At 44.1% G+C, this 23,990-nt stretch overlaps 1 long non-coding RNA gene across 3 annotated transcripts in view; it reads right to left on the bottom strand.

The window, feature by feature from the left end:
- LOC115351300 overlaps window positions 1-23,990 on the bottom strand; it is a 101,065-nt gene that overhangs the window by 42,261 nt on the left and 34,814 nt on the right. For all 3 annotated transcript variants that reach the window (XR_003926764.1, XR_003926763.1, XR_003926762.1), the window contains exon 2: window positions 428-691. This is a non-coding gene — a long non-coding RNA (uncharacterized LOC115351300). The remainder of the gene's footprint in view (window positions 1-427; window positions 692-23,990) is intronic.

The following is a 23,990-nucleotide window of genomic DNA, read 5'->3' as shown; positions in this document are numbered from 1 at the left end:
CTGCCCCCCTCTTAGTTTCTCCATTCCCTGACACAAAAGATTCCCCTTTGGCTTCTTTCTTTATTTTAAAACCGGCAAAGAGCTTTTGGCTATTTATTTTCTGAGGTTTTGACGTTATAGTTTCAATTTTTTTCCCCAACCATATGGGCTAAGATCTCATCCAAGTTGTAGATGTCTAAATGAAGCAAAATCTCTAATCCCTGATCCTTGGTTCTTCACAGTCCATATCTAGGATGACACACTGGGATGGCTAATTTGCAACTGATTTGGTAGGAGGAATATCTATGCCCCATTTATTCCTTTTCTCCCACCTTGTCCTGACACTTGTCGTACCCCATCCCCTGAAAATCCAGAGTGTCTGAGGCCACATAACAACAGAGTCCAGCTGATACCATCAATACAACCAGGAGTCTCTTTTAACACTCACCCGCAAGCTGACCTCTGTGTAAGTGACGATTTGGGTCCACAAAATGAATGAGGAGGACCTGGGAGAGCCCCAAACTCCCTTCTAAAGTGAGCAGAGTTGGGACAAGCTGCTGCCACGTCGTCCCCTCGATGCTGGACCAGCACATATGGAGTGAAGATTTCAATCCCGCCTTCAGCTTTGCCCCTGGTTCTCCACGTGGGCTTCTCCTCCCAGGGAATGCAGCTGCGGCCACCAGTCCAGATGTTCAAAGTGGGACCACAGCCCCTATGTGAAAGGTGAACAAAAGGATGGTGAGCAACTACGTGCCTTAGAATCTTCAGACGACAACCCACCATGAACCGTCGTCCCCGATGTGGGATAGGAAGCAAAGCGTAATCTCAGCTGTGTTACAGGTAAATGGGCAGATGCATTTGCCTTCAGGCAGCCTGAGGATACGCCAGCCCCTTCTGAACATAGCGTGTTAAAGAAGGACCTTCTTTTAAATCGCAGTTTACCTTCAGGCAGCTAACTCCATGAATGGCCAGCTGCTCATTAGGGGTCAAGAAGTGCCTGGTTAAAAGGTCCTGCCCCACCTTCGATGCAGCACGGACAGGTCCCTCAGGACTTGCTTGGCAGTACAACAACCTCCAGAGCTGACCCACAATACCCACTGGAGTCCTCCTAACATTAGAAGATGACGTGGCTTGCCTCAGCAGACGTGGGAGGAATTTTCCCAAGAAACACCCAAAAAACTCTGCTGTGATATACAGGCGACAAGTCCTCTCTATCAGCCTATGTGCAATCCTCAAACAGGGATAGGATGCATCCAACCATTTTTATTCTTGTTTAAAAACTGTGCTATTGTGACTTTTTTTGAATCCCAGACAGGTAAGAATAAAGTGAAGGAATTCCTGCATACCCCTCCTCTTTAGACAGGACTTGCACTGCACTCTCAGCTGCTAGAGAGCCTTACCAACCTAAAATAAGTAAAAATTTACAAATGTAATTAAAATAAAAACTGCTGGTTAGCAAAGAATTTATTTTGCTTTTTCACTTCTGCTTGCTTTTAATCAGCCCCGCAAAATTCCCCCTGCCTGCATGGGTGGGAATAGGTAATATTGTTTGATGAATGAATAAAATATCAGGTAGGAAGTGTCTTGTTTGTCTGTGTCTTCATTATCTCCTTCCCCGTCCTGCTGAGTTAGTGCATGGACTGCGTGTCTGGACCAGTGTGTTCTTCTTCACCGGTCATTCACTGTTTGGTTTGTACTAGCAGCTACCAGCTGGGAGTCCCGGACATAGGGTAAGATCGAAGGTGTTCGACGCTGTACAAATAACAAATAAAAAGATAATCCCTCCAGAACAAGTTCAGAGTTTTGCCAGATTTTGTTTTTCCCTGAACATCTTTCCTTGCTAGAGCCTTCATACAAATTCGAAATCTGAAGCAGGGAATTGTTCAGATGATAAATCACCATTTTTCTCTTTTTCCCTTTTGTAATTATTTAAAATGACAACATTATGGATTTTTCTCTAGGGCTGCAAATTCATTTAGATTATGTTGGGCAACTTTTACAGTGAAGTGCAGAATTTGGTGCTGTTCTAGGGACGGGGAAAAAAGCCAATTCCAGCCACAGGAGAGGAAAAGTTGATAGAAAATTTCAAAATAAAAGGCTTTTTTGAAAGACATGCAAACCCCCTTAAGAGTTGTAACCACTCTCACTGGAAGAGGTGTGCAAGAATCCTTTCTTTCAATTCCCCATTTATTCTCTCCTTTTCTACTGAAGGCAGGTAATCTCAGATTACTTACCAGCATCTCATTTCCAACTCACAAGAAACGCCTCGAAGCCAGAAAAAAATACTCTCCATCAGCCTGTTTTTGTTTTGCTCTCGTGTTTATTTTCATCTTAACATTAATTGCCCCATAATGTCTGCTTGGTTTTATCAATTAGCCTTTGCAGTGGGAAAATATTTTAGCGCCTAATACAGCGTAATGATTTTTTTCCCTATTTGCCAAGGGGGTTATTAATAAATGTCCCCACTGGGGTTACAACTCTGGTGCTCTGGTGTTTGCTTTAGGGGAAATGAGGGATTGGAGGAAAATCCTAACCAAACGGAGCTATAATTAGAGCGAAAGCAGCTGCAATTAGAAGTATATGTTCAATGACACCCACGGCACTAGGGGACAAACCTCCCCTCGACTCGGGCAGGGGTGACAGCAGAAACTCTGCCACGGCAAAAAGGGGAAAACTCTTGGTTTTCCTGCTTTTCCAGGTGTTGCACCAAAGATCTGCACCCTCCGCTCAGCCTGTTTCTCCGAGGAGGAAGGGCGTTTTTTCGGCGCAGGAGTGCTGGCCCGGCAAAGCCAACAGCAGACTCCTCCAAGTCGGGATTTCACCCTGATCTCTCGCTCCTCACTATTTATTTAGCCTGAACCGCTGCCACCAGCGCTGCTGGGCTCTCTGGTTAGCTGCCAGCCGAGCAGGCCCTTCAAATGACACATCTCGGTGCACATCAGACATCCACGCTGTTTCCCACGGCGTCCTCTCCTGCGGCTGCAGGTACTCCAAGGTTGGACGCCGAAGCCTGGCAGACCTTGTTCTCCACCCCGCTGCCGCAACAGACTTTGTTCATGGAGGAAAAACCAGACGCCGTCCCTTTGGCTTTTCTGTCTGTTACAAATCTAAATTCTCCATCGCCGGGAAATGAAGCAGCTAATAGGCTGTCCTAGCAAAATTCAGTCCTGTCATCAGATACGGGTTTCTGGAAAGCCAAACTGGAAGGAGTTCTGCAGCCTGTTGAGAATTCAGGCTGAGTTAAAATATTGGTGCTTGATTTTATCAATTAGCCGAACAACAAGTTTAACAATAAGCACTTTCAGACAGAAAGGACACATACGGAATTAAAAAATGCAGCAGATGTGCAATACTGCTTAATATGGCTTTTAGCTTAATTCATCCTATTGCAGAAATCTGTAATTCTCATGGTTTGGTTTCTGAACAACAGCTACTGATGTAACCTTTTGTCTTTCCTTGGGTTTTTTTGGTCAAAAAAAAAAAAAACCCTAAACAAAACAATTACTATTATAGCACTATTAGCTTTGAGGATTTACAGCTTTGCTTCTTTCACAGCAGAGCTCAGAAGTAATAGAATTTACTCCGGGCAAACCTGACCATGTCCTTGCAAGTCTCTGTAGGGCTTCTCCTATTGGGGTCCCATACAGGCACCCCATATATCTCTTTGTAGGAAACAGGTTATTGCCAGCATTAGCTGGCTGGCTTTGTTTGTAACACCTTCCATCCTACCAACCCACAGAAAGCAGATAGAAAGCAGCAGTAAAAGGTAAGGTTGTGCCGCACTCCTGTCCTCCACCACCTACGTGTGATACAGGCGGTCCATCAGAATGCTGGATCCACAAGATAACAGATTTCCCTAAACACCCAAAAAGAGGCAACGTCATTCCTGCAGATTTGCGAGCACCAGAAAAGTCACCGAAATGAGGATGGGGCTTGTTGCCCGATTTCTGTGCTCCTCCAGAACAGCACCTCCTCCACATCCCAAATCTCTGTTTTGACCAGAAGAAGGGATCTGGTGGATGTTGGGATTGCTGGTTTCCCACTGTGAATGAACAGAGGTTAAAGGTAACCAAATGAAGAATCCACTGATTATTTGTATTGCAAAACAACCTGAGAGCTGTGCACAACGGCCACTGCGGTGCCGCGAGAGACAGCCCTGCCCTGCTGAACACCCACTCGGAACACAGAGTCCGTAAGACTGCGTGGGAGAAGCAGGTATCCACCACCAGCATTTCTGAAGCAAGGAGCACTGTCCCTGGAAGGCGCGGGTATTTTATACCCTGCTTGTTCTTCTAGCAAAGCATTCAGGAGCTGCACAGAGGAGTTGAGAACTGAACCCGCAGGACAGCAGCTCAGCACCTTTTGCTGTAAACCAAATATTTCTGTCCTGAGAAAAGCAAAGACGATGTTTCCACCGACTTCAGGAGGGCCTAGGCTCAGCTGATGTCTGCTCTGATTCCTGGCCAGGCATTCACCACAACTAAATCTTTATTCAAAACCAGAACCTTTCTGAATTGCCATCAAAGTGCCATTTCTACAGACATCAGACCATTTGGTTTCTTTTATTTCCTTCTTATCCTTTGAGTAGGGGGGTAATTATGTGTCTCTCCATGTATACCCTTAATCACACACCCACTATATATGTGTTTTATAGACCTTTAATACTCAAAGAAGCTTATAATTGATTTTAAATGTTGTTTCAAAGGGATATGCATTATACTAGGGATATGTGTATATGTACGTACACACCGACGTGCACAAACGTGTATTAGTACGCCTATGGGTGTGTATATATATACACACAATAAACATATGAGACCGTCCGTAGCTAACCACAGAGCTCAGCACCGTACCCTTTCCCCACTGTGCTTAAGGGTCTAAAACGAATACCAGGCTTTTAAAGCTACTTTTATTACCTTACCACGACCAGAAACAGCACAACCTTGTGCAGCCGCTTTGACACAGACGTTAATTTTCACTTGCAGCTGTGGCAATTAGAAAGTGTACTTAATAGAGTGTCATGTTAATTGTTGCGGAGTTAACCAATTTCTCCATTTAATTGTCAATTGATTAACCTATTGAAATGGTAAGTGACTCAGTTTCCTTCCAGAACAAACAGCAGCCACATATTGTAGCTTCATCCAGCTGGAGGGGGTACTCTGTGATTTGCTCAGCCTCAATGTGCTGGTATTTTTCTACACCTCCCTGAGCTTTTAATTAGATGAGCCAATTTTACATGTATTTGTCTGCTGGAAAGGTTATCTGTGCCGGAGCTGACCTGCAGAGACAAGGTTGAGCCTAGCGGTCTTAATAGAAAAGGATTTCAGCTATGACTGCTGTACTTGATTGCATTGTAATGGTAATTAACTTGAGACTTTGCCTCCCTCAATGTTTTTTTGTAGCTTTAACTATGCAATGAGATGTTTCCTCTGTCATATATATGCACTTATTAAGCTCTCATTGGATTCTAATATGCATGCAAATAGTCAAGAGTTTCTTAAGGCTAATACTACACTATGTAGATTGTAGTGCCATTAAGTCACTACAAAGATGTAGCCTGAAGCAAACTTATAAGTTTTTTTCTTTTTCGGCGAGCGTATGTGAGGATATGATTTTCCATTTTTGTCCTTTTTTTCAACCTAAAGGAGGAAGAACTCCCTCTGCATACTTTTGCTCCTTTTTATCTGAAGGATTCTGCTCGCGAGAACCCATTTTAACAACTTTCCCTTCCCCAACGAGCCTAAAAATGTGCTTGCGTTTTAAAAGGAAGATCCCAATGTCCTTAATTCAGTTTTTCAAGCTGGTTTGTAATCCATCCCCATTCCTACTCCTTTCTCCGAGCGGCTCGTTTGAAAGCCCTCGGTATCTCCTGTGTTTCTGCATGTTCTTTTACAGTACAGCGCTGTCATTTAATTACGAGACAATCCCCCACAACTGAGCAAGCATTTTCATCATTGATAATGTTGGTAGCAGGCAACTGAGACAAAATGATTACAAACCTATGTTGTGCTCAATAGTCCTTTAGAGGATTTCTCTCTTAATAGTCCTGGCTCATTCATGTTTGGTTCAGTACATTTGTTCTTTAAAAAAGGCATAGATTAGAAGAGTTTCAGGGTAGGTTAATAACTCAACTGAAAATGGCTGCTTGCATTGTCAAAGTCTGTTCCTGCAGTTGCCTGGTGCTTTCTTCAGTTCTTCCACACTGCAGCTTTGGCCCAGTTGGTAAACAGCTTAAGTCCAGACATCTTTTCATTCTCCGCGCAGCGGATTGAAATAAAAATGCATATAAGTGGCGACTGACTGGCGCTGGCCTGACAATAGCCTGTAACATTATGCAAGGGTATTTACATAGGAATAAGGCCTTGGTAAAGAAGACAGGGGCAATTAATGACTAGGGCCACACATATAAGGAAAGTTTGTCCAATCTTTTCTTCAATAAAGATCTTTTGTAAAGTGCTATGGAAACTCATGGAGGCCCCCAAACAGACTAGGAGAGGGACTTTTGTGGTGGGGTTTTTATGGTTGTAGGGTTTGGGTTTGTTTTTTTTAACCTTAAGTTAAAAGGGCCAAATTTTGTAAAGGTGAAATGTAATTCTTCTGTAGTTTTGAATTTTTACTATTGTGACTTTTTTTTTTTCCTTTTTTTTTTCCACGGGAATCGGTTTTGTGTAGCTTTCTCCCTAGGAGAATGCGTCGAATAAATAAAGTGAATGATGTGTCTTGGCCAGGCAGGGTGGTGGAGGTGAAGGGTTTGGAGGAGACCTGTCCAAATGCTTGATGACTCCTGCTAGCACAGGTTTGGAATCTAAGCTAATTTGTAAGCATTTAAGGCCTGATTCTCATCTCTCTTACACACCAGCAGCTCTGAAAGGCTGTCAAAGCGCTTCCCTGCAGATGCAAGATAGGCAACTCCGCCTTCCGAATTCAGCTTTTTCCTTCATTTTGTCCTGGCAGATTTGGGTGTGAGTGTTTTTTGACAAACCGAGGAAGCCCCACGCTCTGGCTCCGGGCTGCGGTGCCAAAGGCAGAGCACCGTCAGCAGCGGGTGTTGCGGGGACGTAGCCCAGGGCAGAATTTAACCCCAAGGCTTCATCCTGCCAGATGGGATGCTCTCCCCCTCCCCAGGCTTGCAGACACAAATAATGAGCCCATTTCCCTGGGGGACACCAGCCCGCATCCACCCGGGGCAAGGATGGCACAAAAGAGTCACAGCTGATGATGCCTCCTCCACCCACGGGGACTTGAGTCGGTGGGTTTGCGCATCCTGGTGTAGTGTGGACACACCACTTTGGGTCTGAAGCCATCGCCACCAAGACGGAGCTTCTGACAGCTTCTTCATCAACACTGTGCGCTCCTTCGGTGTCTCCTTTTCCTTCCCAAGAAATTTAAGCCACTGTCCTCTAAGTCTCACCTGCCCCCATGGAAGTGTCGAGGACCGTGTTTTCCACGGGCTGCCATGGCACGTCTGTTGACAGCAGCTTGAATATGCCCACACCAGTTGAGCAATTTTAATTTCAGGCTCATCCGTTCGTGTTTAGAGACTGCTCTTTATTCTAATGACTGTGGAGGGCTCCTTGGTTTGGGTTGATGCTGTAACTTTTTTAACACGCTATTCAGAGAGCTGTAGGTGTCTATCTTGAAAGCAGAGCAGGGTCCTACTGCTCAATCCATCGTATGTGTTCAAGAAATCAATCCTTTGGTGGGCATGAATGAGGAAAGCCCCACTGATTTCTCTACAGTTCTGCCAAGCTTTAAGCCATTTCATGATCTACTGCTGAATCCTTTTCCTCCTAGGTAGAGATTTTTATAGCAGAATATTACTCAAAGAAGAGAGAAGTACATTTCCCAGGACCCCCTGTCGTGCCACTTTCTTTCTTCAAAATAATTTAAAAAATCAACTCTCCCACGAAAATTAATTCCTAAAATGCTTGCTGGACATTGAAGAGGGGGAAATAAACGTTGATAGCACAAATGCATGGATCCTATGAGAGAAGTGTGCACGGAGCAGAGAATGTGTTTCTGCTGCAGCCCTGGAAAGCTGCAGAAATCAATGCTTCATTCAAGGCTATTGATCAGTACTAAATTAATTAGACTTCAAGGCTTATGGCAGTTGATAAGACAACTTGTTAATTTAGTCAATGATAGTGTTTTCCCTAAAGCAGCAAATACCCTCTTTCTCAGAAAAGACATTTCTAGCACTTGCTAACCAACTTCTTTTTTCCCCCCCCCCTTTTATTAAAAAAAAAAATTCACTTTACATTTAAATTAAGATAAGAATTGGACGGGGAGATACTTCTATTTACCCCTATTTGCCTTCTTTTGCTCTAACGTCGAAGCGGGGTGTCGATAACATCTGATGTAATTTAATAGGACGGCAGCATAACATTTAGCTTCTTCGACCCCGGCCCATTGACGGCAATGTTCATTTGGGAAAGCTGGTGGGGAGAGGAGGGAGGAGGGAGAAAACCCACTTTCTAAACGTGTTGGCTTTTTTTTTTTTTTTTTTTTTTTTTAAGAAAGGCAAACCCGGAGCTTTTGCTTCCCAGGCGAGAAGGATGCTCACGGCCACTGACAAAGGCACGGGCGCTGCCGGTCCTGCGAGAGGTGAATGGGATGAAGGTATCCCAGAATACCCCGGCCATGGGGCTGTACTTCCTGCTGGCTGGGAAGGACAAAAGGACAAAACCGAAGGAGTGCCGGGGTCCCACCACCAGCTCTTGGAGGCACCAGTCTGCTACCAGCAGCACTCCAACCCTCGGAGAATGCTAATAAGCCACTGAAGAGCTCAGCTTTCCTGCCATAATTCTATAGCGCCGTTGAGGACCCCATAGTGTTCACTAAATAAAGACAACTAATTGAGAATTTTTTGCACATTTTGCTCAGTGGACTTGTTGTTCAGGCGGTTGGTTGGGGAGAATGTCCCCCTACTGACAACAGGGGCTGATTGTTTTGGCAGCCGCCGGGTTAGCGCCATTTCCCGGGTCTGAGGCTGACTTTCGAAGTATGACAAAAATGTTTAATTTGGGAATTTTTTTTTTCTTTTTTAATTATGTGGCTGGGAATTATTTGGGCTTCGTGGAGAATAGGCCGTCCGGTGTTCACGTGGAAAAAAAAAAATTAAAAAAAATTGCTGGCAGAGTTTCTCAGAATAAAACCTTTGGTCTTTCTCTCTCTTTTTCTCCCCTCTCTCTCTTTTCCCCCTCTCTCTCCTTTTTTTTTTTTTTTTACTGTATTTTCTGTGGCGAGGCCTACATTTTTGTGTCTGCAGGTGACACTTTGATTGAAACTAAAATTAATAAATCAGCTGAAAAGCTCACACCTACAGCTCACAGCAGGGCCTTGAAAACACGGTTATAAAGGGAGCTTTATGCCCTTGTGTAAAGAAGGAATAAATTACAGAAGCACTTGTTGCCCTTGGACTCGATTTTGCTTTGCAGGCTGGTATCTTATTTTTGGAGCTTATTGTTAATCAACAGGTTCCTTGTAGGTTTAGCAGGTGACTTTGCTATTAATCTCCTATTTGACCACTATAGCATATTAATGAGGTAGGCTTCTGGATGTGGCTATGTCTCCAGCACAAGGAATTAGTTTAAAAGGTGCACTCTTTACTCAATTGCTCACAGTTAACGATGCTGCAGCCCAAATGCAAAGTAGCATTTTCTACAGCTTGTGTAGCATTAGGAGTGTTTTACTAACATTATGTTCCTCACTGTGCTTTTCTTCTGTTGTATACTTATTTCTTCTCCATGGAGGGCTATTATCAGGCTTACTGGTCCTTCCTTCTCTTTATAGTTTTGGGGGCTTTCTTCATTTTTTATTCCCCTAACAAAATAAAGAAATTATATATAAATGACAAAATGATATCCTTTCTTATTAATGTGCACCTTGGTTTTAATTAAACAATTCCAGAGCGCTTTGGAAGTACCATTGGATTTAAATGAAACGCTCGGCTCAACATTTATCTTCAAAACTAGCTTAATAAATATCATTATAAAGTGCAGGAATTCAACGAGCCCCATTTCACCTTGTATTTTGGGTCTGATTTAAGCTTGGAGTGAGGATACCTATAGGGGTACTTTAAGAACATAAAGAAAAGCCGAGGATTTAAGACTTAAATTTGTAATTACAAGGATCTGCCGAAATACATAATATTATGAGCCGGGCTACAAAACACCCTGGTGGAAACAACAGCTTTGTTGTAATACAGTAATTTCCACATTCCAAGGAACGTGCTCTGCCATAGATGGTTATTATTGGCGTTTCCTTTCATAACTTTCAGACGTGTGGTCTACCTCCCAAACAGATACATTTTCCTATTTAAATTAGCTCTGTCAGGCTTATGCCTGCAGATTCCCGGCATTTTTTTTTAACAAGGACTCTTACACGCAACGGCATATTTGTGTCAGGTTAGATGTCAGCCTTGAGTTTTAGCCTGAACCGTAAAATATCTGTCTTTTATGGATTAAGGTCAAAGTTATCACGTTACTTTAGCTTGGTATTTTGGTATTCCTCTTCTTTCTCCTCTTTTAATTGGGATATATATTTGGGAAAAAAAAATGTAGAAGAAACGAAATCTGCTAGAGAGTTATGTTTAAAAGCAAGGATATTTAAGGTATTAGTAACACCTTTACCATGGGCAATAAGGGTTAGGTGCTGGCACACCGCACCTCTCATAAAAAAGCCTGTGGAAGGAGATGTACAGCCCATATTCAAAGTCGCATTCAAATTTCTATCCATATTTTCAAAAATTAAAGTCAATTTAAGCTGCAGCCATCGCAGGGTGCTCAGTTTGAGCCCCTGACAAGGGCTGAGGGCTGAGCTGAGCCAGGGAAGACACCCCAAAATGGTGCATTGGAGTGAAGCATCCCCACGGGCAGCCAGATATCCCTGGTCATGGGGAGACAAACTATGGGGGGAAGATGAAATCCATCTGCAGACCTTGCAGCATCCTGGCCTCGGAGCAGGTACAATGAACTGTCACGGCGAAACACCCAGAAACATGCTCACAAACTTGGATCTGACCCGAGGTGCTCCCAGCGCAGGACGTGTCGAGCTCGTGCCCGTACATCTGTGTCTGCCCAGGACGAGCTAATCATCGGGCTCATTTTCAGACATCCATAACTTGACCGGTTAGCTTGTTAAAACCAAAGTGAGATCTTCCCTATCTCAGGCCAACAAACTACCTAACTTCACTTGGGGGAAAAAAAAAAGAAGGAAAAGGAAATAGGTGTTTTTCAGCTCTGAGAACGCACACAGTAATTACCACTGACTTTCACGTTATTTCTTTTTTAAGAAACCACCATTTAAACGGTTTTGTTGGATTTTTGTTTAGAGGTTTTGTGTTGTGGTCTTGTTTGTCAGGGTTCAAAGAAGAGCAAATTTTTACCGCACAGGCACAAACCCCTATAAATCAGGGTTCGTCGTTAAAACACTGGCAAACCCTTCACTGAAGTGGTGTTAGCAGGGGCTGCTCTACAGTGTATTTCTAAGGAGGAATAGTTAATGTAACACGGTTTGGGAACCCTTCCCATCCCCAGCCCCCATCTCCCCCGAACTACTTACAGCACAAGGAGGTTTGAGCTTATTTTGTCTTTTCACAACTTAGCAAGATCAGACACATTTCTGCAATGCATATGCAGATTTTACCTCTTGTTACTTTCTCTAATGAGCTTTCACTTAATCAATTTGACAGTAGCCTTTCTTCCTTTTTGCTTCGTATCCACTAGGAAAGTATTCAGGAGAAAGTGTTAACAGTTTCAAGGGGTATTAGCAAAATGAAATGGTGGCACAGCCAAATTTAGGAAGATCGCAAGAGCGCTTTACGGAAAGAAAAAAAAAAAAAAAAGACAAGTTAAAACAGGGGATGTAGATTTAACAAGAATGTTTGTCTAGGAAATGAGCAGGACTGCAGACACCAGTTTTATTTCCCTGCAAATAATTCAAAAATAGTGCTAATAATGAGTAGAGAAATCCTGATTTTATGTAATTATCTGGGTTATAGAAACAAGCACTTTCCTTGATAATATGTAACCCTTTTGAAAATAAAAATGTCCTCTTTAATGAGCTATTGAACGGGGGCTCTAGCCACAACCAGTCACCCAGGACAGGGATGCTGGAAGTCCCAGTGACCTGCAGAGCCATGGGAAGGGATCTGCAGAGCCGTATCAATCCTACGCGCCCAGGTTATCAAAGCCAGCTACGTATTTAAGTCTTGTGTGGAGGGGTTTGATGCAGAAACCCCTCTGAGGATCAGGCATTGGTAATTTCAATGAAGCAGATGATCAGAGTAAGGGTGATCTCTAGAAAAGAACAAGGGGTGATGGTGCCCCAACAGCTATGGCCCCAAGGGATGTCCGTAGAGGACATTTGATGCTTCATTATAGTCACTGTAATTTATTACTTGTGGAGACGGATGAACGCTATTGCAACCTGGGAACCCTAGGAGGGAGCGAAGGTGCCCAGGACCGGTGCTGCCTTGGCTTGCAGGAGGATGCTGCGCCCCAGTGCCCGGCCAGCCAAGCTGCGCTTGCGCCTTCTCTTAATTTGCAGGCTCTGCCAACCCTTAACGGAAAGGACCTTCCCTCCTGGAGTGGGTGTCCTGGAGCGTGGCAGTGGCTTTCTCCAAGAAACTGCCAGCTCTGATTTCATCCCTCATTTAGGGGTGTCACTGGGCAAGGAGAAGCCAGAGCATACTGGGTTTCACAGCACCTGCAGGCACTTGACCCCTAAAATGTACATGCAGAAACAGAAGTCAGTGCTCTACACGGTATGAAAAGCAAAACCAGGCAGGGGAATTACCCCCAAAGTGGAGGTGTTGCATGTCTCTGAGTCAGAGCTTATGCACTCAATGTCATCACTAAGCTGTGTCATCCCTGAGAACATCACTTAGGCATTAAGTTTGTAATAGCAAAGTGGCAAAGGACTGCTGACACATCCTTACTGACGAGGAACACAAAGCTGTAGCCGGGGCTTTCGTGAGAGCCACAGCCTGCAGGAAGGTGGCACGGGCAGAAGGAAAATACTCACGGACAAATGGTTTGGGGTTCCCCCCAGTCAATAAATCCACTGGAGACTCCTGGCCTGGTCTGGTTGTCAGAGAAAAACTTCAGAGCCCAATTCCTGCTAACCAGGTCCTTCACATGAAGTCACCGAGTCACTTCACAAATGCCGGCCCACGGGACCACAGCCCAGTTTGCAGGATTAGACCACATGCGGGGAGTGGGGCTGCACCTAAGGAAAAGGTTTTCCTTTCTCTTCATGGGAAACTTGCATCTTGATGCAATGGAAGACGGAGCCTTACGGGTGCCAAAAACAATGACCATGTTCAACAGTTTGCTGTGAGCCAGTTCAGGACAGCACCAAGGAGCGCTGAGTGCCTGACGCCGGTGCTGCTTGGCTAAAAAAATACCCTCACCCAAAGTCATCACTGAGACGGAGAAAGAAATAGAGAATAGTATTGCCAAGTAGAAGGTCTCCTTTGAACTCAGTATAAAGTCCACACTAGCTCTTGTCTTACTCTTACCAGGGAATTGAGCCTCACGGAAGGTCCTTTGCTAAACAGAGCCACGGTTATGTGATATGGTTATTACCAGGAGTGAACTATGGCTGTCGTTAGGGGACGTGCCTAAGGATGTGGGGGACATGGGTCCTACTCCTCACGGTGGTGCAGGCCTCCTGCATGATCTCAGGGGAGTCTCTCGGCATCCTTTCCTCACTTGAAAATAAAGATAATAGGATTTTCCTGCCTTGCTGAGACGTGAAAATAAATGTGGAAACGGTGAGGTGGTCACTGGGAACTGAATGGGTGTCTGAGACATTTAACCTGAAATTACCAAAAGGATGCTTGTGTTGGATGTGGTTATCTCCACGTCTGAAAACAGTGACATTTCTAAAGGAAAATGCAGGCAATCCTCTCCCTCTAGCCGATGTTTTGTTTCCTTTCTAAAATGGATTCCTCCCTGCCCTCCCAAGCCATGAAAAGACCACTTTTCCACCCAACACCGACCAGCTCCATCGTGAGATGCATAATTACCAAATCTAGTAAAATGTGAATTTCCCCACTGCCAGACCAAGCTGCTATACCCAGAAAACCGGTAAGAAAACGTGACTGTCAATAGTCAACACTGTATCTAGTTTTCAAAATCATTGCCTGCAAACTGAAGGATTATGCCCCAATAAATGCTCCAAGTGTCTGCTTTAGTAAGCGGGGTGCTAATAGCATTGCCTTTATGTATTTTGATGTTATTTTGCCCTGTTATAAATTAAGGGTGGTGTTCAGGCAACGTGTGCTCATCGGGAGAAACAAGGCAGAGCCGCAGAGCTGAAGAACCTTGCAGGTCTGCAGAGCAAAGGGGGGGACACGGACCCAGAGAGGTTTTAGCCGGGCTTTGCTTTCCTGGCACTATTTCCATCCCGAAACAGGGGACCACGCCACTGTGGAGCCAGAGTATGTGTTCCAACACGACTTTTCCAAAATCACTCTTTTCAAATATTTTATTCTGATCTTATTTTTAAGCTGGGGTCCAAAACCTTTAAATCAGAGGCAATTTTGTTTTCCTAGCTGTCAGCAATATTTTGGCTATTTTAAGAATGTAGGACAGGGTTAAGGATTAGTACCAGCATTTCTTTTCTGTGTATCAGAGCTGCTTAGCAGTAATTAATTAGGACATTGGGTTTTGTACTCTTGGTTCAGGTCATTTGCCTATGAGCAGCTCAAGCCTTTTACAAAGGCATGCTGCATATGTTTCTGGGTACCTTTTTGAGAGAAGATTTAAATTGGCCAGATGAATAATACTTTGCTACAAGTGTTTTGCCCTAGGCAAAAAAGGTTTTCTTCATATTATCATTGCCTGGAGCTGGAATCCTCAAGCTTGATGTGACTGGTGTTATACTGTCACATGGCAATGATGTAAGAACAGGAGCTCTCTGTGTCAGACAAATCTGGATTTAGGGGAATTATAGCAGATGTTGCAAAATGGCAACAGTTTAGCAAGTTCCTTTCATCCCGCGGTTGGGAGGCAGGTCCACAAAGTACACCCAGACAGAGAAGAATGTTATCTTTGATCCCTTTCACTCCGGGGCAAGGAGGCTCCACCCGATGAGGGATGCAGCGAGGCTGGAAATAAAAATAAATTTACAGTAGCTGTTTGTTTTGCAATATGGAAATCGGACATTATTTATTCATGCTGTTTGCCCAGACGCGTATAAAAGATTTTTATCGGGGGGTAGCGTGTATTGTGCGCTATAAACAGATTAGAGCACTCAATATTAAGATTAATGGCATGGAAAAACACTTGGAAATTTGTGCATGGTTAGATTACAAGAAAGACTTGCAGCTCCTCTCCACCACACGTACATGGACGGTGGCACAGGCGTAGTTTCGTGCCGAGGAAATGAGGAAGGAAGGAATATAATTGTCTCTGATACAGTGATGGAAAGCAAAAAGTTATACATTACGGGAGATCACATGAATTTTATCTACCATTTAGGATTTTTTTTTTTAATGAAAGAAACTGGAAATGTCTCTATTTATCTGCTCCTCCTTCGTTTGGGTAAACAGCTCGTTTATACCTATGCAGAAACCGAACACATGATGACAACGTGACAGACCCCGTTTACGACAAGAAAGCACCACCTGCGGTGAACAAAACATGCCAGTGTAGGACAAACGGTAATTCTTTTCATGAGTTTAAATCTGATTGGAATTTGGTCAGAATTTGCAGGTTTTTTCTTAAATTGGTTGTTTCATTAAAAAAAAAAAAAATCCATTTGGCGACAGGCACAAAACCACCCCAGCTTTTGATTAGGTTTTAATAAAAAATCCCTCTTAGCACCTGACAGTAACATGGAGTCGGCGATGTACGGCACGGACACAGCTGCTCACGCTGCACTGGTGGAGCACAACCCTTTCACCCGACATCCTCATGGCTACAGCCACGCTACCCAAAACCACCTTTCCCCGTCCATCCTTGGGCAGTCGTACCAAGTTCCCATCCCCAGAGGAGCTGAACCAGAGGGTGGTTCAGCTACTGAAAACCAGAGGGTTTCGAGCACATGCACGATACCAACTGTATTTTGTATCGAGGTCTCCCTTGCCCGAGCGTGCAATGTTCATTTTTAAGAGTAGAAGCTCAGCTGGATTCAGTTCAGAAAAGTATTTAAGGGCACGCTTAAATTTAAATATTGGAGTCATGGCGCTGCGCTTCAGGTCACAGACGAGGTTAAAATCTGCCCATCCTTTCATACCTGCCTGAATTCAGGTCTAGCCCTGCCTATGGTGCGCCATGCCTGATCCATACAGAAGACACTGGTGGAGAAGACGGCGTCAATCTTCTGATGCACCTTTTCCACGGGTGCCCGCAGTCATGTGGGTCCCCCCACACGTGAGATGTGACAGGACCAAGCTGAGAGACAGCCATTGTGTCCACCGCCCACACTGGTGGCCTTTTGGGACCATCTTAGGGAAAGCACTCCCGAGCAGTTCTACCAGGAGAACAAAAAGGCCCTTCTCCATCTCCATGCCCATTTTGGATGCTCCAAACCGGAGGAGATCTGCCGTAGCCAAGCCAAGGTGACCCCGGCACCGTCTTGTTTCTGTCTCTGCGCTGGCCTGCACCCCGGGGTGTCTCCTAGTCTGGTCCTCCAGGCCAAGGTGGTGTTTGCAAGGCAAGGTCCTAACTTTTATCCCTCCAGAGGAAATACCTGCCCCCATCTGCCCACCAAACTGCTTGTGTAGGCACTTCTGCCCATGGGGAGCACCACAGAGCCCATGCCTGCAGCTCCTGGTCCATAAGCAGTGAACCCATTTAGCATTGGGGTGACCTTACAAAACAGTATTGACCCCTCTGCGTCTTCTGCATCCTCCTGTAGAATCAAAACCCTACAAATGAAAGACTACAACGAACATTTTGCCAAGCACAACAGAGCCCGGCTCAGCCAAAGCCTTTAATTGTTGCCACCAGGCAAATATCGATTAAAGCAGCTCAATGCCACAATTACGGCATGGCCAAAAAAATGCTACAACACACACTACAGTCATAGCACAAAATTGGTCACGCCACTTAGGGTCCCAGCCCCGTGTGCTGGGAATCAGAGGTGTTATAAGGAAAACACGGGATCAGCACACTTTCCCATTCAAGATGCCTAATCTTGTCTACACTCAAAATGGTACCGGCTAAAATTGGTTTTCAATTGATTTAAGTTCACTGGCACAAAGCCCTATGTAGACATTCTTAAATGGGTTTAAAAATGGCTTATCAATTTAGCTTAAGACACTTAGTAGCTAAACTAAGCTAAATAGGCATAAGCCAGGTTTAAATTGATTTATGATGTCCACAAAGAGTTTTGCACTGGTTTAACTAAATTACTTTAAAAACACACCGCCACTTTAGCCTTCAAAAGTGAGTGCCTATGAGTGTAAGGATTTAGGGTAAATGTCTTTAAAAGTGCCTAAATATCTGAGGAGCTTATGCCCCTTTTCCCTAAACAGACTTAGTCTTTTCGAAATCAGAAACTGTCCTTTGTAAATGCTACTCCAAAGTGCCAAAAAAAAAAAAAAGGAAAAGGGTCAGATCCTCCATGGAGTAAATTAGGGAGATATCCCATTTTACATCAGCTGGAGGAAAGCCAAGCCCTGCCTCAAATTTTTAAAGGGAAAGTAAAATTGTCCGAAACCCCACGTTTCAGGGGGCTTGCGCTATTTTTTTCTGCTAGGGTTTTGGTTTTTTTTTTTCTTTACCTCTTTAGGTATAGTGTTTACATATGATACTTATATATTCAAATAATCACGTCACCCTTCGCAGCATCCCCGCACACTACAGTAATTCAGGCTTTCATGTTGATGTGCATAGATGCAGTTTGGAAGATGTTTGAGTGCTCGTAGCCACATCTGTTGTTTTCTCTCTTAATGATTTGTAGTTAGCCAAAATAATAGAAAGCAGGCAGAGCTTTTTAATACCGGTTTGCTTGACATGAGCCTACCTTAGTCAAAATGTTTATTCTGCGGTGTTCCCGCTAGCTCTGGAAATTCATGTAGCTATATGTATTTGCGTGTTTTGCTTGACTAGGCACAAATTATGCTCTCAACTGGAAATATCACAAGTGTAAATAATTTGGAGACATAAGTGTCTGAGCGAAACTCATGTAAAAGCTATTTGTTTTATGGATTTTGATCTCCAAAGTTTAAAATATGAGCAAACTTTTCATTAAGGGTTTTGCCATTTGTTTGAACACTCCTGTAGTAATTGGAAATGCAACAATTGTTTAAAAGTGGCATTGTCCATGAAAAGATTTAGTGAGGGATGAAGAAATTTCTTGAACCTAAAGACATAATCTGGTGATCCAATTCTCCCCACTGTGTCCATTCCCGTGAAACTCCATTTACTTTCTCCTATCCGTCACCAGCTCCCCCGCATCCCACCTAGCCAATCCTCTAGGTTTCCCACATTGTTTCCCCTTTTGTCTTTTCAGTCCAAACAGAAGAACAACAGACAAGGTTTCGAAGGGCAGGGAGCATCAGGGGCTGGAAGAGAATGGCTAAGATGAGGGTCAGAGTCCTAGCCCTACTGCCAACAGTTACTAGGGTTTGTGCTGCCTGGCTGGGCAGTGTTCAAAGACTTTGCTGGGCTTTGTTCCACTGTGTAGGGATTAGGCCTGGCGGTCTGAGAATTTGCCTTCTAATTAAAAAGGATAAAAGATAGAAGTAGCATTAGACTAAAACATAGCAGTGATACTTCACAGGCTTTTTTTTTTTTTTTTTTTTTTTTTTTTTTTTTTTTTGGTCACAAGACAACGCACGAAGTTGTCAGGTTGTTTTATTTCTTTTGTTTTCTGCACATATGAAAAAAAAATCATAATAAAGAGAAGGGAGGGGAGGAGGAGGAAAAGTTTTGAAACTCTTCCCAGCTGTTCCATATGGTGAGTGAAGGCTGAATTTCTGTGTGCACTGTGGCAATTTTGCTCGCTGACTATTGCATTTATTGACAAGGATTACACCAGCTCCCTATCACATCCTTTAATGCTGTACCAAAAGGTGAGGGAATTCCCCACGTCATCCTCCCTGGCTGAAGGACTCTACAGGAAACCTGAATTTCTTCTTGCACAACCCCTTCTCTTTTTTCCTTGTGTTTAGTCCTCGTTAGGGACACTCAAAAGCAGCCACAAACCCTCCCCTCAAATTAACCAGGACGTATTATTTTACCCCTGCAATGTGAAAAATGCCAGAGGCCACATCCAGATAGCCATTGCTTATAGCACCGTTTTAATTATGCTTAAAAAAAAAAATCATGTGTTTCGAGCAGGAACGGGAGGCCAAATCCCCGCAAGCTGTTACTCGTGTGAGTAATCCCGTCTCCTGCAAAAGCCCTATTCAGGGCAGCCGCCAAGATCCAGCCCCACGCAGGACGGTGAGGATGGGCGTAAATCCAGGGTCTGCCAGCCCGACAAGGGCCGTTGGAAGAAATCCCTGCCATTTACAACTTGATCTGCCTTTAAAAACATCCTCCAAAGCCGTACGCGGGGCAGGGGGAGCGGTGGTGTTTCGGGGCGGCTCTGCCGACTTCCCAGGATGACCGCTTTTACCCTAAGAGAGAAGCTGAGGTGAGCAGTTGCGTAAGGGCCGCTGATGAGATTATATTAATTACTTTTCAGAAGGGGAAAAAAAAAAAAAAAATTAGAAAAGAGGGGGTAGGAGTTTGGTGGAAGACTTGAGAAGCTTTCAAAGCCGCCGAGCTCGGGTTGCAGGCAAGGATAAAGGAATGCCCTTTTGTTCCCACACATCTCCCGTTACGTCACGATGAGCCCAATTTCTTCTGAATTCTGGCTGACTTTGCACGTAGTAAATAATTTGGAAGAGACGACAGACCAGGCAAAAATTATTCACAGCAGAGAGTCGTTGCACTTCATCGTACAGGATCCTAATGGGAAAGCATTTCTCCCAGGAAAGCATTTTCATTCATTAAAATTTTTGCACGAGTTTTCTTTCCTCCGAGCCAGTAAAGATCATATTTGTCCTGAGCCATAACACGAGAAGAAAGGAGAAGACTTATAAGCATCGCTTGGGCAAAAATGTTGTTGTCTTCAACAAAAATAAGCGCTGTTAGACTGCTGTGAGTTAGCTCGAAAGCAATACTAATGTGGCAAATTATCCCATTGATTTTAGGCAGGGTTCTTCATTGATTTTTGCTTAAAAAAATGGTACTATGATACAGCCCATGGTGGCTAACTTCTTAATATCAGTGCATTTGTGAAAGGTTAGAAATGGACTTCTGCTCCTACCCTTCCGCTGAGTTTTAAGGACATGGAAATTTAATAAAACCTGCGTGCTGCTTTCTGGATATCAGCGTTTGAAATGAGACCTGCTCTTCTTTGGCGGATTTAGAAGCAAATAGATTCAAGGTCCCCGCAGGACAATATTCCCAATTCCCTCCAGGCCTGCAGTCAGCTCCTTTCTGCCTCCATCCCAGAGACCCAGATGCAGGATCAGGCCACGCTTTGGTGCTGCGAACCCTCTTGTATTGATTTATGTGCTTAGCATCGTCACAGAGAGGCCGAAGCAAAAGCAAAGGTCCCCCCTCCCATTTCGTATTCCAGAGGACCGCTAATAACTGGGAGGAAATTCCCAGTTTGCCCCACGATGGGGGTCACTCGGAGGAGCCCGCCTTGCTTTTTCAGCTGGTTTTGCGGTGAGGAGCAGGGATGAAAACCCCTCGGAGGAGCTCTGCTCGGCCGCCGCGCATCCAGACCTCCCCGAGCCTCCTCCTCCTCCTCCTCCTTCTCCGGCACTGCTCCTTCCGTGGGGCTCAGCCTGTTCCCATAACACAAACTGGGGGAAGGACCCTATCATCCATTTTTCCACGGGGCAGGGAAAAATATGCAGGGCATCGAGAGGAATATCATATTTTTTAAAATACAGAATCCAGGAAGAAATAAACCAAATCTATTTCCGTGGTGTGTTAGAAGCACTTAGCACGAGCTGGGTCGTCTTGAACGCCCCAAGAGAGGTGCGCGGACGAGTGCTATTTCTCTATTACTCTTCACTTATTCACCGAAGGAAGGAAACGATCCGAGGAGGCTTTATATTTGAAAGAACGTTCCTGATATTTGCATTATCGTCAACGAAAATATTTTTAAAGGCCAAACGAATATTCATTTATATTTATTTGCTTAATCTAATGATCTATTGTGATTCTCCCTTTCATCTATTCTTCCCTTGATGAGTGTGTGGCACTCCCATTAAGATTAATAGCGGTTTCACATGCACAGTCAGGGGAGATTAGACCCCTGCCCCGGCCTCCTGCCAGCCCCATGTATGTCTTTGGATTCAAGCTCCGAACCCTCACTGATGTCAGTGAAAGCGCCATGTGTACAAAAAGGCCCGATCCTGCCCGGCGCTGAGCATCCTCCCAGCCAGCCGAGGCATTTAGAAGCGGCAGGGCACAGCATCTCCCCAAACGCATTTATAATGCCGTAAAGTCTGGGACTGTCTGGGGAGCATATGTTTATGTGGGGTCACTGTTTTTTGTGAGCGCGAGGGGGGATTTTTATGACAGACCGGTCTAGAACAGCATATGGGGACCAGTGCGGGGTGCACTGGAACCGTTTTCTAGCAAAATAAAACACACAAAACCTGCCTCTCAACATGCACATTACAGTCCTTCTATGCAAAGTTAACTCCAGGCACAGAAATTGCATTTTGTGAGCGTTTCGATTCTTGAGCACACAACGTGAAATACCTCTGCCATCACACAGACTGGCCCAGAGACATATTTGAGGCGCCCAGTGTTGAAAATGAGGTATATAATATATGATGCTTCTTTACCAGGCAGGGTCTGCTCCAAAGCCCTGGCATGGGAGCCCTCCTGTCGCCTTCGGTGGGATTTGGAGCAAGGCCTTCCTTCCAGTGGCATGAGAAATCCTTCTGTTGCAAGCTGGGATCCCAGTCTTGCAAGCATTTACGCTTTCGAGAGGCAAAAAGCTTTTGAATAGTCCTGGCGCAAAAAGCTGCTCAGAGGTGTAAGGGTTTGCAGCACCTGAGCAGACGAGGTTTCTGTTGTGTATAGGGCCTGATTTAAGAAAACACTTTTTTTTCTGTTGCTGCTTGATGAATTTTTATCATCTTTTCATTTGCAGGAGTTTACCAATATCCCCTATTACACCCCACTCCTGACCTTGTCAGATTAAGTACACCAGCTGCCTCAGTCCTTGTACATGGAAGATTTTTTCCTCCTATTTCCATGGTATTTCTGGGAAGAGGAAAAGAAGGATTTACTAATTGCTAGCACAGAAGGCTGGACCACAGCCTCCGTGTGTGACTTTCTGAAAATTACTAGTACGGCCTCGTGCCTCAGTTTCCCCAGGCATAGCCTGCGTGTGGTGATACCTCTGGCTTTCCAGCAGTACCATAGGAAGTAAGTGAAACATTTATAAAGCTTTTTGAGGCTGACAGGCATAAAGGGCATTTATAATGATGTTTGTCAGACTACTTCCGATATTCATCCAGACCCTCTAATAGCAACACTTACTATTACTAATTTTTACTGCCCCGAAACACTGAAAAACGCTAAGATCCAGCCTAAGCAACGTGACCAAAGTCAGACATAAAGAGTAAGGAAGAGCCAGAAAGTGAGCAGGAGTCAGAGGCTAGCATGGAAACCGCTACACCATCTGTCCTCTCGGCTTGCTCGAAAGACATTTCACAATTAGAGTATAAGTGAGTATATGACATTGTTTTCCTGCATTGTATTCAGGCTTCGCTCTCGCTTGCTGTAATGATCTCGTTATTGATTGTGTGCCTTCCACTTAGAGCTTCTGCAGCTTTCACAACACGTAGCCTACATGCAGGCTATAAATGTTATATTTATGTCATGCTATCTATATCACAATATCCATCATATATTATCATACCCTGGATAATCACGTCCTGCCAAGACTTACAGGTATGTTTGAATGTAAATATTTCGGTAACTCCTATTTAAATATGACTATAGCTGTTTACAATATCAAGCGCTAAATCTATTTGATCGATTAGATACATATGAGTAAATGATGAATATGTATGTTTATCAAATGCCTTCCTGAACATTTGTACGGCAGTATCCGTATTCTTTTGGATTTTCTAATAAGTAATAACAATAATTAAAAAATATATTTAATTGCTGCAATTTATGGTCATGGCTCATTAGATGTTTTAAAAAGAGAAAATAATCTGTAGAATTTCAGCGATTTCAGTAAACACTTAGAATGTGTATTTTAATCTCTCCAAGATCATCATCCTTGTTCTAAGTATGAGTTCCTAAAAAGCCTGTGTTGTGATTTGCTTTTATTTTCATTTTTGGCTTAAGCAATAGGCTTGAAAGTGGCAGCTCTGAAAACAGATTTCTTTATCCAGAAGCCAGTTTGGAGACCGTCCACACAGGCTGCTATTCTAAGGCACCATTTCGAAGACTGCCATCTCTACGATGGCATATGAGATGTAATTTAGTCTCTGTGTTAATTTAGCCCAGGGTCTCTCCTGAACAGAGAAGACTGGCCGTGCCAAATTGTGTTAAACTAGGGATGGTGCTTTTGTGATATGGACAACTGTCTACGAGGGATTGAGCTGAGACCACCAAACTACTTTCATTTAGATTCTCAATTTAGTCTTGAACCAAGGTCAGAAGGTAAATAGCCAGGGCTTTATCTTCCCAGCCAAGCCCCTGGTAGAGGGTCTCTTTGAAGTGGAGTGTGATCACTGGCGGTTTCAGAACTAATGTCCAAGACAGTGATGTATAATACATTTGCTTCCATTTTACATCTGCTGGTGTGATCACAGGTTAATTTAAGTACGGTTTCCTGACAAAGGAGTGTTTCTACCCAGCTGTAGTCTTAAAAACAAATCTGAAATTAACTTAAGATGCCCTCTTGACATTACCCCCTCCCCAAAGCATATATGTATTTTTTTTCCCACTCCTTTGAATGCCAGTTGCTTTGGGTCCAATCCTGCTCTTATTGAAGTCAATGGCATCATTCACATT

Source organism: Aquila chrysaetos, chromosome 2 (genome assembly GCF_900496995.4).
Source record: "Aquila chrysaetos chrysaetos chromosome 2, bAquChr1.4, whole genome shotgun sequence".
Lineage (NCBI taxonomy): Eukaryota > Metazoa > Chordata > Aves > Accipitriformes > Accipitridae > Aquila > Aquila chrysaetos.
This window is presented reverse-complemented; position numbering and strand designations above follow the sequence as displayed.